Genomic DNA, 14,451 nt, shown 5'->3' with positions numbered 1-14,451 from the left:
CCTTTCTAATTATAGCGTTAGGGCGTGTTTATATATTAATTAGGGGCCATTCATTTACCTTGCTAGATATAGCTTACTACCTAGGCTTTTATGTGAACGTCATCTCTTATATACGTATAGAAAGAGCCGGACTCTAGTAGTACGGACGTAGCAATTCAATATAGTATAACGACACCAAATTAATAGATCTATACCGCCCTACTAGTACAATCCCTTTCTTTAAGGTAGTTATACTACCTAAGTCACCTATCATTTACTAATAGCCTATAAAAGAGGGCCTAGTACTACCGAAGGTCACTAAAAAGATGCGTAACGCGCACTTTATTAGCACTATTAGTAGGGGTACAAACATCGGCAATGAACCTACTAATAGCGTAGTATTACTAACTACTTAAGAGGATAGTAACCGTACCGTTCTTGTAGTCATAAATAGTACTAGGGGTACTTAAGGTATAGCTACGTCTAGTAGGACCCCTATTAAACACCGAAAGCTTTCTAGCCGCTAGTAGTATTAAATCTTTAGTTATATTAGCGCTAAACGTATTAAGTAGTTACCGCTTAGAGTTAAGGGGGTGATCATTAACAATAGTCTAAGCGTACCCCTTACTATATATTATAGAGTATATAGGCTTAGTAAAGCTTATAAGGTATATAATCGGTCTTAGCCTATTAGGGTGATGACCCTATACGGCTATATAGCTAAAGACTTAGTAGAATTCACTATCGTCTATAACGGTAATAGATACCTCGTCTACTTCTACGATCTAGATACCTATAGACACTTCTAGTTTACTATTAAGAATAGGGATTAGTAATCGGTATTAGCTTACTTTAATAGCCTACTGTTAAGATGTAGCATCTCAAAGGGAGTCAACAATCAGGAAGTGATCTGGCAGCCTGAGGCATCCACAATGACTCAGCTTGTAGGGAGATACCTTCTCTCCCCTTTAGCTTAGATAGACATCTAACACAATCAACATATTGGTTCCTGATATATTGCTGCATGCTCGTGCTATTAGTCAGTTGAAGATTGATCTCTTACTCCACTCCGCTGCCATCCACCCGTACCTGTTCAACAGGTTATGAGCCCGGGTTTGTGCAGGAATAAGAGCAACCTATATCAGTACAGGTTACTTGTATCCCTTGCTATCATAGCAGAAAACATCTGGGAATCAGAAGTCTACCCCGTCTATCCTATCAAGGAGCTTAGTTCGATACTAAGTGATAGGTAACCCAGACAAGGACTCTGTGCGGCTTACTCAAAGCCAATACCTTGAAGATACTCTGTAGGCAGAACTGCATCGAGATACTATCAAGAAGGACTTCAAGTAAGTCATTTGAAGCTCTGCTAGGAGAGACAGACCTGTGTCCTAGCCTCGAGACCTCACACCGCTCCTTCTTTACTTTACCAAGCAGGCCTTGGTATCCACACCTACGAACTTTCCCATTCTACACCAGAAGCCTCAGCAGGATCTGAGCCACCACCTTGGAACATACACACCTTGTTTCATTACATCCAATTTATTATGGATTCATACCAAGAGAAGACAGAGGAGAAGGGAGGCAAAATCCCAATTCTTGGGAGGGACAATTGGAAGAGATGGTTCAACCTTCAGAGATACAAGATGGAGAGCCAATCAGCATTCTTTGCAATTGATGACCTAATGGAAGTGTCTTTTGACAACATCAAGGGCAAGACTCTGAAACTCCAAGAAGAGGCTACAACCAAAGAGATCCTCAATACGCCAACATGGACAAGACACAATGCAGTATGCAACTTCAGTATCCTTAGTAGGATCACAGAAGAAGATGAATTTGAGCTTGAGGGCTCATGTGAATCTGGAAGAGCTGCTGAGAAGTGGGTGTATCTCTGGAACAAGTATAGCCAGGTGCTACCAACCCATGCACATGAGCTCACAAAGCAATTTGTGACCTTTGAGATGAGTGAAGAGTTCACCATCAGATCTGCATGGACACACCTGGTTTCTCTTGGAAAAAGGATTGCTGATGTTGACCCAGAGGGTCAGCATTACAGGAAAGCTGATGTGAGGATGACCCAGCTCTTAAGCTCACTGCCACCTGACTACCATGTAGCCAGGGATACTATCATGGCTCAGCCAAAGATGGATCATGAAAGGACCTTAAAGATCCTTGAAGCTCAAGAAGCCAGGTTGGATCCCTCTAAGGCTGAGTATGGCATGGCAGCCACCTGGGTCAAGCCCTCAGGTCTAGCAAGACCACTCTCCTGCCTTCTCTGTGAGAAGGATCATCTGATCAAGGACTGCCCTAGTTTGCCTGAGGCAAGAAAGGTCCTTAGATCTCATTCCCAACCACCATCTTCCCAGAATACAACACATGTCAAGAAGAAGAGAACTCCACCACCCACTTCAAGGAGGACACCAAGAGAGAAGTCCTCTATGGAAGAACTTAAGAAAATGGTGAAGAAACTCAGCTCTGACATGCTGTCACTCCAGAAGAACCAGGCCCAGTCTTATACCTCTAAAGCAAAGAAGACTGGAAAAGGTTTCTCCGCCCAAGAGTCACTATGCAGCTCATCCCCAGAGACAATGTCTGATGATGATGAGTATGATGAAGTGGCTCACTCAACTGCAGAAGTCCAAGGCAAGTTCCCCTCGTCAGAGTGGTTACTTGACTCCTGTGCTTCATCCCATATGACTGACCAAAGCTGCCTCTTTAGATCTATGACTCCCTTGACAAGGAAGAAATGGATCAAAGTGGGAGGTGGGTTTTTATTGGCCACTCATATTGGGAATGCAGAGATGAGTGGGAGAGCTGGCAGAAAAGTTGTTTTGGAAGATGTCCTGCTTGTACCCAAGCTAGGAGTGAACCTGGTTTCATGGAACCAGTTTAGCAAGCAGTTTGGTGTGCAACCTCCATCATTTTCTCTTGTTTCCCCCTCTGGTGAGACTGTTGTCCAGACAAAGCTCCTTGGGGGGGTTCCATTCATTGATGAGATTTCTCCTCTCCTACAAGAACGGGCACATTACTCATCATGTGCACCACCAATGGAGAATGCCTTTGTGACTGCTCAATCAGAGACCGACCTGAAGCAGTGGGAGCTTTGGCATAGAAGATTTGCACACTTTGGGAAGAATTTGCTCCAGAATCTTCACAAGGTAACAGACTTGAAAGAACCCATTCCTATCCCTAAGGATGGCTTTCACCAGTGCAGAGTATGCTCAATAGCAAAGATGAAGAAGTACAAAGGCAAAGTTACAGAGAGAAGACCTGAAAGACTTGCCCTTGTATCTATTGACATATGTGGCCCACTACCAATCTCAAGACTAGGATTCAAATACTGGCTTGAGATTGTTGACAACTTCTCTAGGAAGAAGTGGACCTTTCCTCTTAGGAAAAGAGAAGATGCTCCAGTTGCTCTCCAGAATTGGAAGATCAAAGCAGAGAGGAAATCATCAGCGCAGCTGAAAGCAGTAAGACTTGACAATGCAAAAGAACTTATTGCATTAGTGAAGCAGTGGGAGAAGGATTTGGGGATTGGGCTCGAGCCGACTGAGGCATACAACTCTCTACAGAATGGACCAGTTGAGAGGTCAATACAAACCTCAGAGGACTCTATAAGGGCAATGCTTGAAGAGGCTAAGATGCCGGTTGAATTTTGGCCTGAAGCACTAGAGGCCCAAACTTATATGAGGAACAAACTGCCAAATGGCCCAGATTACGATGGGTTCAAGGTTTCACCAGATGAGGCTTTTGATGGTATCAAACCGACCATCAACCATTTGAAAGTTTGGGGATGCAAAGCTGTTGTCTATATGGACACAAGATCCCAACCTCAATGGGCAAGAAGTGACAAGCTAATGAATAGGGGTAAAGAAGCAGTGTTTATTGGGTATGTTGAAAACACAGCTAAAGCCTGGCTCTTTTGGGAACCAGACATGAGAGCTGTTAAACAACACACACATGCAGACTTCTTTGAGGACCAGCCTGGAGGTGATATGGGTCTCAATGTTCCAACATTGAATCTACCAAGCAGTGCACCAGCTAGGAAGCCCTTAGGAAGGCCGAGGAAGAACGTATCCTTAGGACAATCTACCTACCATTCAGGCGTCCATCAGAGCCCCCCCGAAATAGATCAGCCAATTGAGAGCCCTAAAGTCGCTCAGCCGAGAAAGCTGTTTGTGCAACTTCCCCAGCCTCCGGAGAACGTAGGGGAATTTCAGAAAATCGATCAGCCAATTGAGAGAAGCTCCCTAGATCCCCAGGAAATAGACGTTACCAGGTCACAAGTGACGGTCCTTAAATCATCCCTTGGAAAGAGAAAGGCTGACTATGATGTTGAGGGCTATGACATGAAACAGAAAGCCCCAAGATCCATAGTCCCTAAGCCCGAACTAACCACTGAAGTGGGAGAAGCAATGGACCTCTCAGAGAACCTTGCTGCTTTTCACCAAGCTTTCTTTGCAGCCATGCAATCAGTGGACAGTTCAATACCATGGGATAGCGAATTCCTGGAAGAAGTTGAGGAAATGGCCTTTGCAGCAACTGTAGAAGCCATTGCATACAAGCAAGAGGTCCCAATTCCAAAATCCTACAAGGATGCTGTGAATGACAAGAAATGGGGACATCTTTGGAAGGAAGCAATCCAAAAGGAACTAGATGCTCTACAGAGTAACAACACCTGGGAAAATTCTGTTCCACCAAAAGGAGCAAATCTGGTTACATCAAGATGGGTCTTTGATATTAAGAGAAGCATTAGTGGAGCTATTGAAAAGTTCAAGGCTAGACTAGTTGCAAGGGGCTTCTCACAGAAGTTTGGTGTTGACTTTATGGAGACATTTGCACCTACAGTAAGACAGGACACCCTTAGGGTGTTTATGGCTATTGTGTGTAAGAAGGATCTTCATCTTCACCAAGTGGATGTGAACAATGCATTCACAGAAAGCACCCTCCATGAAGACATCTTCATGTTACCACCACCAGGAGTTGAGCTTCCACCAAACATGGTGTTCAAAATCCTCAAAAGCTTGTATGGACTTAAGCAAGCAGCTAGAGATTGGAATCAACTCTGTGTGTCAAAGCTCAGAGAGATTGGATTCACACAGTCAGAAGTGGATCCATGCCTACTTATCCATAAGAAGAGGGAGATCATAATCCTTATACATGTGGATGACATTCCAATTGCTGCACCAAAGTTGACAGATGTTCTCTGGTTCAAAAGAGAACTTGGCAAGATCTTCAAGATCAAAGATCTAGGTGAACCTGAAAAGATCCTTGGCATGAGAGTCACAAGGGACAGGAAGAGAGGAATCCTGAAACTTGACCAAGGACACTTTGTTAGGGACAGCCTAGCCAAGATGGGAATGAACCATGAGAAGGCAGCACCTACACACTCACCCATGGACAGCTATGAGGCCCTCAAACCTTCAAGCCACATGGATGAGAGGTGTGACAAGGCAGAGTACCAGAGTATTAATGGTACTTGGATGTGGCCAGCAACAATCACAAGGCCAGACATTGCTTTTGCCCTAGGAAGGATGAGCTCATTTGTGAGTGACCCATCCACCTACCACATGAAGGCTTTGAAGAAGATCACTAGGTACCTAAGATCATACCCTGATCTAGGACTTCAGTTCTCAAAGTCTGGAAAAGGACACCTTATTGGATACTGTGATTCTGATTATGCAATGGACAAAGCAGACAGAGTCTCAATCCTTGGGTATGTCTTCTTCCTCTGTGGGGCACCAGTTTCTTGGATGAGCAAGAAGCAAAAGTCTGTAGCAACATCCACAATGGAGGCTGAATACATGGCTATGAATGCATGTGCGAAGCAGTCCCAATTCCTAGCTTCACTGCTGAGGGAAATGGATTGTCCAGAGTTAGTGGGAGACTGTTCCCATCAACCAAGAATCACTGGAAACCAGGAGACTGTATCAAATTTGAGACCAGTCCAATTAAGAGGTGACAATCAAGCTGCCCTCACCCTAGTGAAAGATGCACATGTTCATGACAAGTCGAAGCACATTGACATTGCCTATAACGCTGTTAGGAAACTTTGGTGGAGGAGGCTTATTGCTGTTGAGTACACCCCAACCTCTGAGATGGTTGCAGACGGGTTTACAAAACCAAAGACTGGTCCACACTTCCAGAGGTTTGTAAGCCAGCTGAACCTGTCATAAAAAGGTCCAAGTACTATTGACAGGAAGTGAGCAGACTGTAACCTCCCATACGAGATGAGTGGGAGTGTTAAGATGTAGCATCTCAAAGGGAGTCAACAATCAGGAAGTGATCTGGCAGCCTGAGGCATCCACAATGACTCAGCTTGTAGGGAGATACCTTCTCTCCCCTTTAGCTTAGATAGACATCTAACACAATCAACATATTGGTTCCTGATATATTGCTGCATGCTCGTGCTATTAGTCAGTTGAAGATTGATCTCTTACTCCACTCCGCTGCCATCCACCCGTACCTGTTTAACACCTACTAAGCTTTATCAACTTTATTAGTCGTAGGTTCGTATACTTCTATAGCGACAACGAGCCCGCTATTAGGAAGGTGTTTCGCTTAGTCATTAATAATAATAAGATTAAATAGTACGTAACCGCGGAATACGCGCCTATGTAGGACCTAGTAGAAAGAGCTAGAGCTCTGATTATTACTATAAGCAGAACTATTCGTATCTACGTACGATTACCGGAAAAGCTTTAGCTAGAATATACTATAGTAGCGGTATATATCCTCTAGCGATCCCCTATCTAGTCAAAGGGCTAGAAGACCCTATTCGAATTAGTAATAGGACGACTTCCAAACGTAGGTTATATAGTAGTATATAGCTCCCTTATATACGTGTTTATCTATAGACTAGATTAGCCTAGTAAGAGCAAGAAACTCTAAGAGAGAGCGCTTATAGGTTACCTTATAGGATACGACTCTACTAACATCTACCGCGTATAGGACCTATTAAAAGATAGGGTTATACGAGTTAAGGACGTCCTCTTTGATAAGACTACGTTTTATAACCTATTACGCCTAATAGTAGCGTATACAACCCCTATCGAGAATATCGTAATAGCCGAACCGGCTAAAGAGCCTAAATAATACTACGACCTATATATCGCTTATTACGAGTAAGATATAGTATAGGCCGAGGGGGTAGAAGAATAGGCTTAGTAGCCGTACACCTAATAACCTCGAGACGCCTACTAAAAGCTCCTTAGGTAAGAACTATACTAGCCGTAATACCGCGAGTTAGTAATATATAACTAAAAAGACCGGCAAATCGAGTACGTAATAGATTAAGTAACTTAAGACAACATATAGTAGTTAGCACATAACACTACTAACTACTACGACACCCTATAGTAGTAGATAATAGATGCCCTTACCGTAGAAGACCGTAAGGAGATTATAGGTAACACGGACTCTAATCGCGAGCTCTATCTATTTATATTTACACTACTAGAAGACGCGTTAATATATAACGCGTCTAACATACTACTCTTCCCCCTAGAGCTAGAGCTCTATATACTAGAGGAGTCTAACTATATAGTTATAGAGAATAGAAAGCGCCTACGAACGGCCTACTTCTACTATATACTATACTAGATTATAGTCGCTAATATAATTATCGGCTAGATGTCCGGTATACGACCTAGAGTACGCGCCTATCGCGATAAGAGCGATCGAAGCCCTATACGAAGAGGTAATAGCCCTCTAAGGCATATTAATACTACTACCTCTATATACCGCGATGACCTTCCGCCGAAACCTTCTAACTACCGAGCCGCTATAAAACACCGCTTCTCCTAATAGTAGATCGAAGCTATAGCTAAGGAGTTTACTAAAGCCCTAGTAATAGGCACATTTAGATAGGTAATAAAGGAAGATATTAAATAGGTACGAGTTACGTAGTAGTAGAAGACGGCGGATTATATAAAAGACGAAGAAGGACCTAATAGGATAGCGTGTATCTATATATAGTATCGCTAGTATTAGTATAGGTAGGTAGATGCTAGGTGTCCGGATGTTTGCTAGCCTATAGGCTAGTAAACCCTAGTCACGTGATCTAGTCACATAACATACCTATACCTATATGCTTGTCCTACGGCCTATATGTTCTTAATACTCCTACTTAGGCCACATAGTCTCCTACAGTCCCTTTACGTAAGCTAGAGCTACCTTATAAAGTTTTGGAACTACTAGCTATTAAGGGGCTTTATTAACCTATTAGTAGCTATGTTCTTTATATAGTAGTAGTCCACTATAATCTTCTTCTACTACTAGAGATGTCTGACATAGTTATATATAACATTAATATGCTTTGACCTTTTATATATATAGGCATCTTTAACAAGTATCAAAGCGGCTTAGTTGTTACCTATAAGCTTAACTAGCCTTAGCTCGTTAATAGTGCCCTTGCTTACCCTTATACTCGGCTAGAAAGAGCTCTTTCCTACCAGTTCTAGGCACCCTATTTCCCTAAGGACAGTAGCAAGAAATTGTGACTGCTTTACGGCTACGTTTATAGCTATAAACTCAGCTTCTATTATTAATGTTATAACAGACTTCTACTTCCTACTTATCTAGGATATAGGTAATCTATAAAGGAACTATACGTATCCTAGAATTGAGACTCTATCCACTTTGTCTATAGCGTAGTCAGAGTCCGAGTATCCCTAGAGATTGCCCCCTCCCTTTCTATATATAAGACCTAGGTCTAGGTACGACCGTAGGTATCGGGAGAGCTTCTTTAAAGCCTTTATATACTACTACGAGGGATCAGTAACAAATGAGCTAATTCTTCTAAGGGGGAATACTAAGTCTAGCCTTGTCATTGTCATTAGCTACATCTAGGTACTATTATAGCTCTAGTAATCCTGTTTATTGCACCTCTTATCTATAGGTACCGTAGGCACTAAATGCTCGTAGCTCTCTATAGGTAAGTAGGTTAGCGTAGCCTTCTCTCTAGCTATATTTATCTTAGCTAAGTTAGCGTAGACATAGTGTCCTTAATTAAGCTTCAAAGTGCCTTAGGACCTGTCTCTTATAATCCTTATTCTAAGGATCTTCGTAGGTTCATTAAGATCTTTAATCTTAAACACTTTTCTAAGCTTAGCCTTAAACTACTAAATATCTAATAGCTTCGGAGCTGTAATAGGTATGTCATCTATATAGGTAAGGACTATAAGGTCTCTATCCGTATAGATAAGTAGGCATAGATCTACCTAGGACTAGGTAAATCTAATCTTCTCTAGCTTTGTAACATAGAGCTTGTTCTAGTCTCTAGCTGCTTGCTTAAGCCTATAAAGGCTTCGTAGGACCTTAAACACTATATTTAGAGGTGCTTTAACTCCTAGGGGTGGGATTATATAGATATCTTTAAGAAGGCTACTTTAGGTAAAAGCATTATTTATATCTACTAGGTGCATCTCGAGATCTCTCTTATATACTACTACTATAAATACTCGGAGAGTATTATGTCTAATAGTAGGTGTAAAGGTCTCTTCGAAGTCAACCCTATATTTCTATAAAAACCCTCTTATAACTAGTCTTGCCTTAAACTTCTTAATAGCTCTACTAATCATTCTTTTTACATCAAAGACCCACCTAGAAGTAATTAGATTCGTATCCGTTGGCGGTACAACTACTTCCTAGGTATTGTTGCTTACTAAGGCAATAAGTTCGTTCTCGATTGCCTCTCTCTATATATATCCCTATTCGGGGTCTCCTACGGCTCCCTTATAGGACTTTAGGATTAGCACTTCCTACTAATAGGCTATAGCCTGCCTAATAGTAGCAAATGTATATTCTTCTACGTCGTTCAGAATCTTCTCTACCTAGCTTATTATAGGGTCTAGATAGAATATCTAGGCGATAAGAGCCTTATAGTGTTTGGCCTTATACTCTTTAGAGTTATTATCTCCGTCCCCCCTTGACCTCTTGTTACCTACAACCTAAGGTGGCGCTAGGTGTTCGGATAGGTCGAACTGAACGACATCTTCTTTTTCTTTTATTAGAGTACCCTAATCTCTAAACTTCTAGTATTCCCTAATGTCCTTTAGGGGAGGGGGAAGTTATATAAACAGCGGTTGCTATAGTATTGATGACTTAGGTAGGTTCTGTATAGATCTACCGTAATCGGCCTTCGACAGTATTAAAACCGCCTTAATATTTTCTCCTAGCCTTCGTAACGGTGTCTCTAATAATCCCCTATCGGAAAATTTTGCCCTAAAGGGCTTCCTCCTAATAGGATTGCACTATAGCGCTCGACTCGGCTAGTTAGTAAAGGTAATACCAAGATCTATATCTCTCCCCTTCTTATTCTTAAACTAGTCGACGTGACTATACGCTTTTATTACTTTTATATCGGGATCCTAGAACAGCTATTGTTTTGTAGTGTTTTCTAAGTAGCCTATAAACACGGCTTCTTTTCCTCGGTTTATCAAATTGTCTCTCCTCAAGCCTTAAGGTTAGGCTCTTAGGTCTATATAGACTATAGCTTTGTATCCCTAGACGCGGAAATGGTCGACTAACGGTACTTAGCTAGTAAAGGCTTCTTCTAGTAAAAGAGCAATACTATCAATAATCGGACTATTAGGCAGTCTGTTTCTGATTATAGTCTGTGCTTATAAAGCTTCTAGCTAGAACTTAACTAGTATACTAGAGTCTTTAAGCATAGCCCGGACTATATTCTTAGAGGCTTATATTGACCTTTCTATAGGTCCATTTTGAAGAGAGTTATAGGCATTAGTTGTGTCTATCTAAGTACTAAACTCCTTCTCCTACTCTTTTAGTAAGGCGAGAATTTCCTTTATACTATTACTACGGATCGTAGATAGAAAGTACCTTGACTACCGTTCTGCCTAGACCTTCTAATCCCGTAGGGCTATAGGAGCGTTGCTCCTAGCCTTCAAAGGGATCGCCCACTTCTTCCTAGAGAAGTTGTCTATAATCTTAAGCCAATATTTATATCCTAGCCTAGAGACTACGCCCTAAAAAGGCCTATAGATGTCAATAGAGATAAGGGCCAGCCTCTCTCCTTTCCTCTCTATAGTAGGTCCTTTGAACTTCCTTATATTTATAAGGAAGCAGACCTTATAATTCTAGTGTTCAGAAGGAACAGGAATAGGATCTTTCTTATTAGTAACTCTATATAGATTTCTTAGTAGTCCCTTGCTAAGGTGTGTACATCTTCTATACTATAGCTCCTACTAATCTTCGGACTTAGTATTAGCTATAGCGGTACCGTCACGTTCTTAAGAGAGTATACTAGTATACTATAGCTTAAGAATTTCCGAGATCGAGTAGATAAACGGTACTCCTCCTCGAAGTTTGGTCTAGACAACGGGTTTACTAGATAAGGATTTTAGCGTGAAACTAGGTAGTTAGATAGTAAACTATTAGCTAAACTAATTCTACGAAACAAGACTAACTCTAAGGCTAGGAACAAACAGGACATTTTCTAAGACAATTTGCTTTCTAGAAGGACCACCTATTACTACACTTCCTATATATATAGCTTGTGGATAGCCACCCCTAACCTTGATCTACTTCCTCTTTTAAAGAGGCTTTAGTGTCCTGAATAGTAAATCTTAGTCAGTTATACGTGATGATGTATAAGAGTTAAGTAACTACTCGGACGAGGGGTACTTACCTTTAGCTTCTATAGTAGAATAGGCAACCTTATTAACATCATCATCTTCTAATAGTATCTCAGAGTCTAATACATCTTCCTAGGTCGTATAGACCCTTATAGGCTTACTAGAGGAGGCCTTTGGCTTACGGCTCTCCTTCATCTACTTTGTAAGGTCCGTTATTACCTTAAGGACATTACGAAGGTTTAGTAATAATAACCTCCTACGAGGTAGTAACGGTTGTCTCTTAGTAGGGTAGGTAACCCTAGCTAGTTTGTCCTTGTTCCTAACAGCCCACTAAGCTGTAGAAAGGTATAGGCACTTGCTTATAAAATCGTCACTATTATAGAGATAGTACGTAAGCTTGCCCTAGAAACCCTTCTTAGCGAACATAGCTATCCCTTAATAAATTATTGATTCTTGCTTCTCCCTAAGGATTGTAAGAATGTCTTATAGTAAGAGATTCACCTAGGTATTAATTACATCGCGAATTGAGCCAAATAAGTCTAGTAGAGCTACTAAGAGTTACTAGATCTTTCTGTCCTTAGTCTTGATGTCTTAGAACTAAGGCGAGATTGAAACAGCCCTCCTTATAATTGAGCTAAGCTCCTACTAGGCGTCATCTATTGACTAGTCCGCTGTTATTACAAAATTGGTGTATTGCTAAAGCAAACTTCTTCTAGTAGCGAGAAGACTTCTCTTATATTTAGCTTTAGCCTATTCCTATAACTCCTTCGTATACCGGATCTCGTATATTATCTCTTAGTCATCTATCGATAGACAGATGTACATCTTATATAGGGCCGTTATATTGTGCCGTCTATACGATGCCTTCCTTATCGCTTAATCTAAAGGAAGGGATGACTCCGATAATATAGAGGGTGTCGCTATTAGATAGGGTTATAGCGGGAATGTCCGTAATAATATCTTCGAGGACCTAGTTAACCTACTTTGATACTAGGTGTATTCTTATTAGCTTGAACTATGTTTCGTAGTTCTCTCTTATTAGAAGAGGTGCTACTCTCTTTCTTATAAACCTAGTCTCGTTCTCTATTTTTTGTAAGTTAAGGGACGGGTTAGCTACCCTTAGGTAAACGGATATATTCGGTCGTACGCGATCGGATCGAAATGGGATAAACCGAACGCGAGGTTAATAGCGGAGAGGATAGCTATCCGCCGGGAAGAGGAGGAAAGTCGGTCGGTAAGGATCGTATTAGTACTAAGATACTATAGCGTAACTCTCTTAGTAGAGGGGGTTTCTAAGACACTACGGCTCTCTTAGAATAAACAGTTAGTCGATACGAACGCGATGTCCGGAGAGCGACTCTTCTTAGTAAGCTCGCCTACTTGTCTAAGGTATTAGTATAGGCTCCCTAACTCGGAGTCTAATAGTGCCTTACTAGGCTCTTTTACGTCTTATATACACCTATAGCACGGCTATAGCTTCCTATACAATGCAGGTACGGCCTCTAGTCTACCTTCCTTTTGTTCTAAAGAGGAATAACTCTACTACGACTTTATCGAGGGTGAAATACCGAGTTACTAACTCGGGCTTATAACCTATTAAATAGGTACGAGTTACGTAGTAGTAGAAGACGGCGGATTATATAAAAGACGAAGAAGGACCTAATAGGATAGCGTGTATCTATATATAGTATCGCTAGTGTTAGTATAGGTAGGTAGATACTAGGTGTCCGGATGTTTACTAGCCTATAGGCTAGCAAACCCTAGTCACGTAATCTAGTCATATGACACCCCTATACCTATATGCTTGTCTCACGGCCTATATGTTCTTAATAGAAGAGAAGGATTAGGATGATTAGTAAGAGGAGGGACTTTAGCTACTACTACCGCTAAAGTAGGTATATAAATATAAACTAGACGAGTACGGTATACTAAAGAGCTTTAAGGCTAGGCTATACGTAAGAGGCGATTTATAAGGAATATACTTCGACATATACGCTACTATACTACTAGTAAGTATGTTCCGCCTCTACTATACTATAGCCGCGAGCTTCGACCTAGAAGCCGAACAATTCAATATTATTAACGCCTTCCTAAACTCGGACCTACTATATACTATATATCTATAACCACCTCCTAGAATCGATAGGCCATCCTATAGACACGCCCTTAAGCTAGTTAAGGCCCTTTACGGTCTAAAGGAGTCCCCTTTATTATAGTACAACTCCCTAACCGAGACGCTAGCCTCCCTTAGACTAGTACCCCTATCGGACTCCGAATATATCTACTATAACAATAAGGTTATGTTCTTCTTTTACGTTAACGACCTAGTTATACTCTACTACCGTAAGTATAAGGCCTATACTACTAATATTAAGTAGCGGCTACTTACTAAGTACGAGATATACGAGCTCGGTAATCTCTCCTAGTTCCTAGGAATTAAGGTTACGCGCGATAGAAACAAGCGCTTACTATTATTATAGGTAGCCCGCGACCCCCTACTATAGCTACGTCAGCCCGGGTGAACCGCGGACCTTCCGTATCGGGTTAGCGCGGCTCGGCTTTACTTTATAACTTCGCCGCGCCTCGCGCTCCTCTTTCGTAGCTTCGTAGAATAATAACTATCTCGTTCGGACCCTATAATACGCGCGCCCTTATAGTTTGTTCTACTACCCTACCTAGATCGCGGATCTAGGTAAGGGACGCGTAATAATAGGAATAGACAGAACCGTAGAACTCGAGAACGCGTAGAGTCGTATTAGAATATAGAATACGGTAAGGCGTATAGCGTATAGATACCTAGAGAACGTAACGTAGCGACATTATTAGTAGGTGGTCGCGCGCTCGTAGACAGTTAGGATATAGGCACCGTTAC

This window comes from Fulvia fulva, chromosome 11 (assembly GCF_020509005.1).
Source record: "Fulvia fulva chromosome 11, complete sequence".
Classification (NCBI taxonomy): domain Eukaryota; kingdom Fungi; phylum Ascomycota; class Dothideomycetes; order Mycosphaerellales; family Mycosphaerellaceae; genus Fulvia; species Fulvia fulva.
This window is presented reverse-complemented; position numbering follows the sequence as displayed.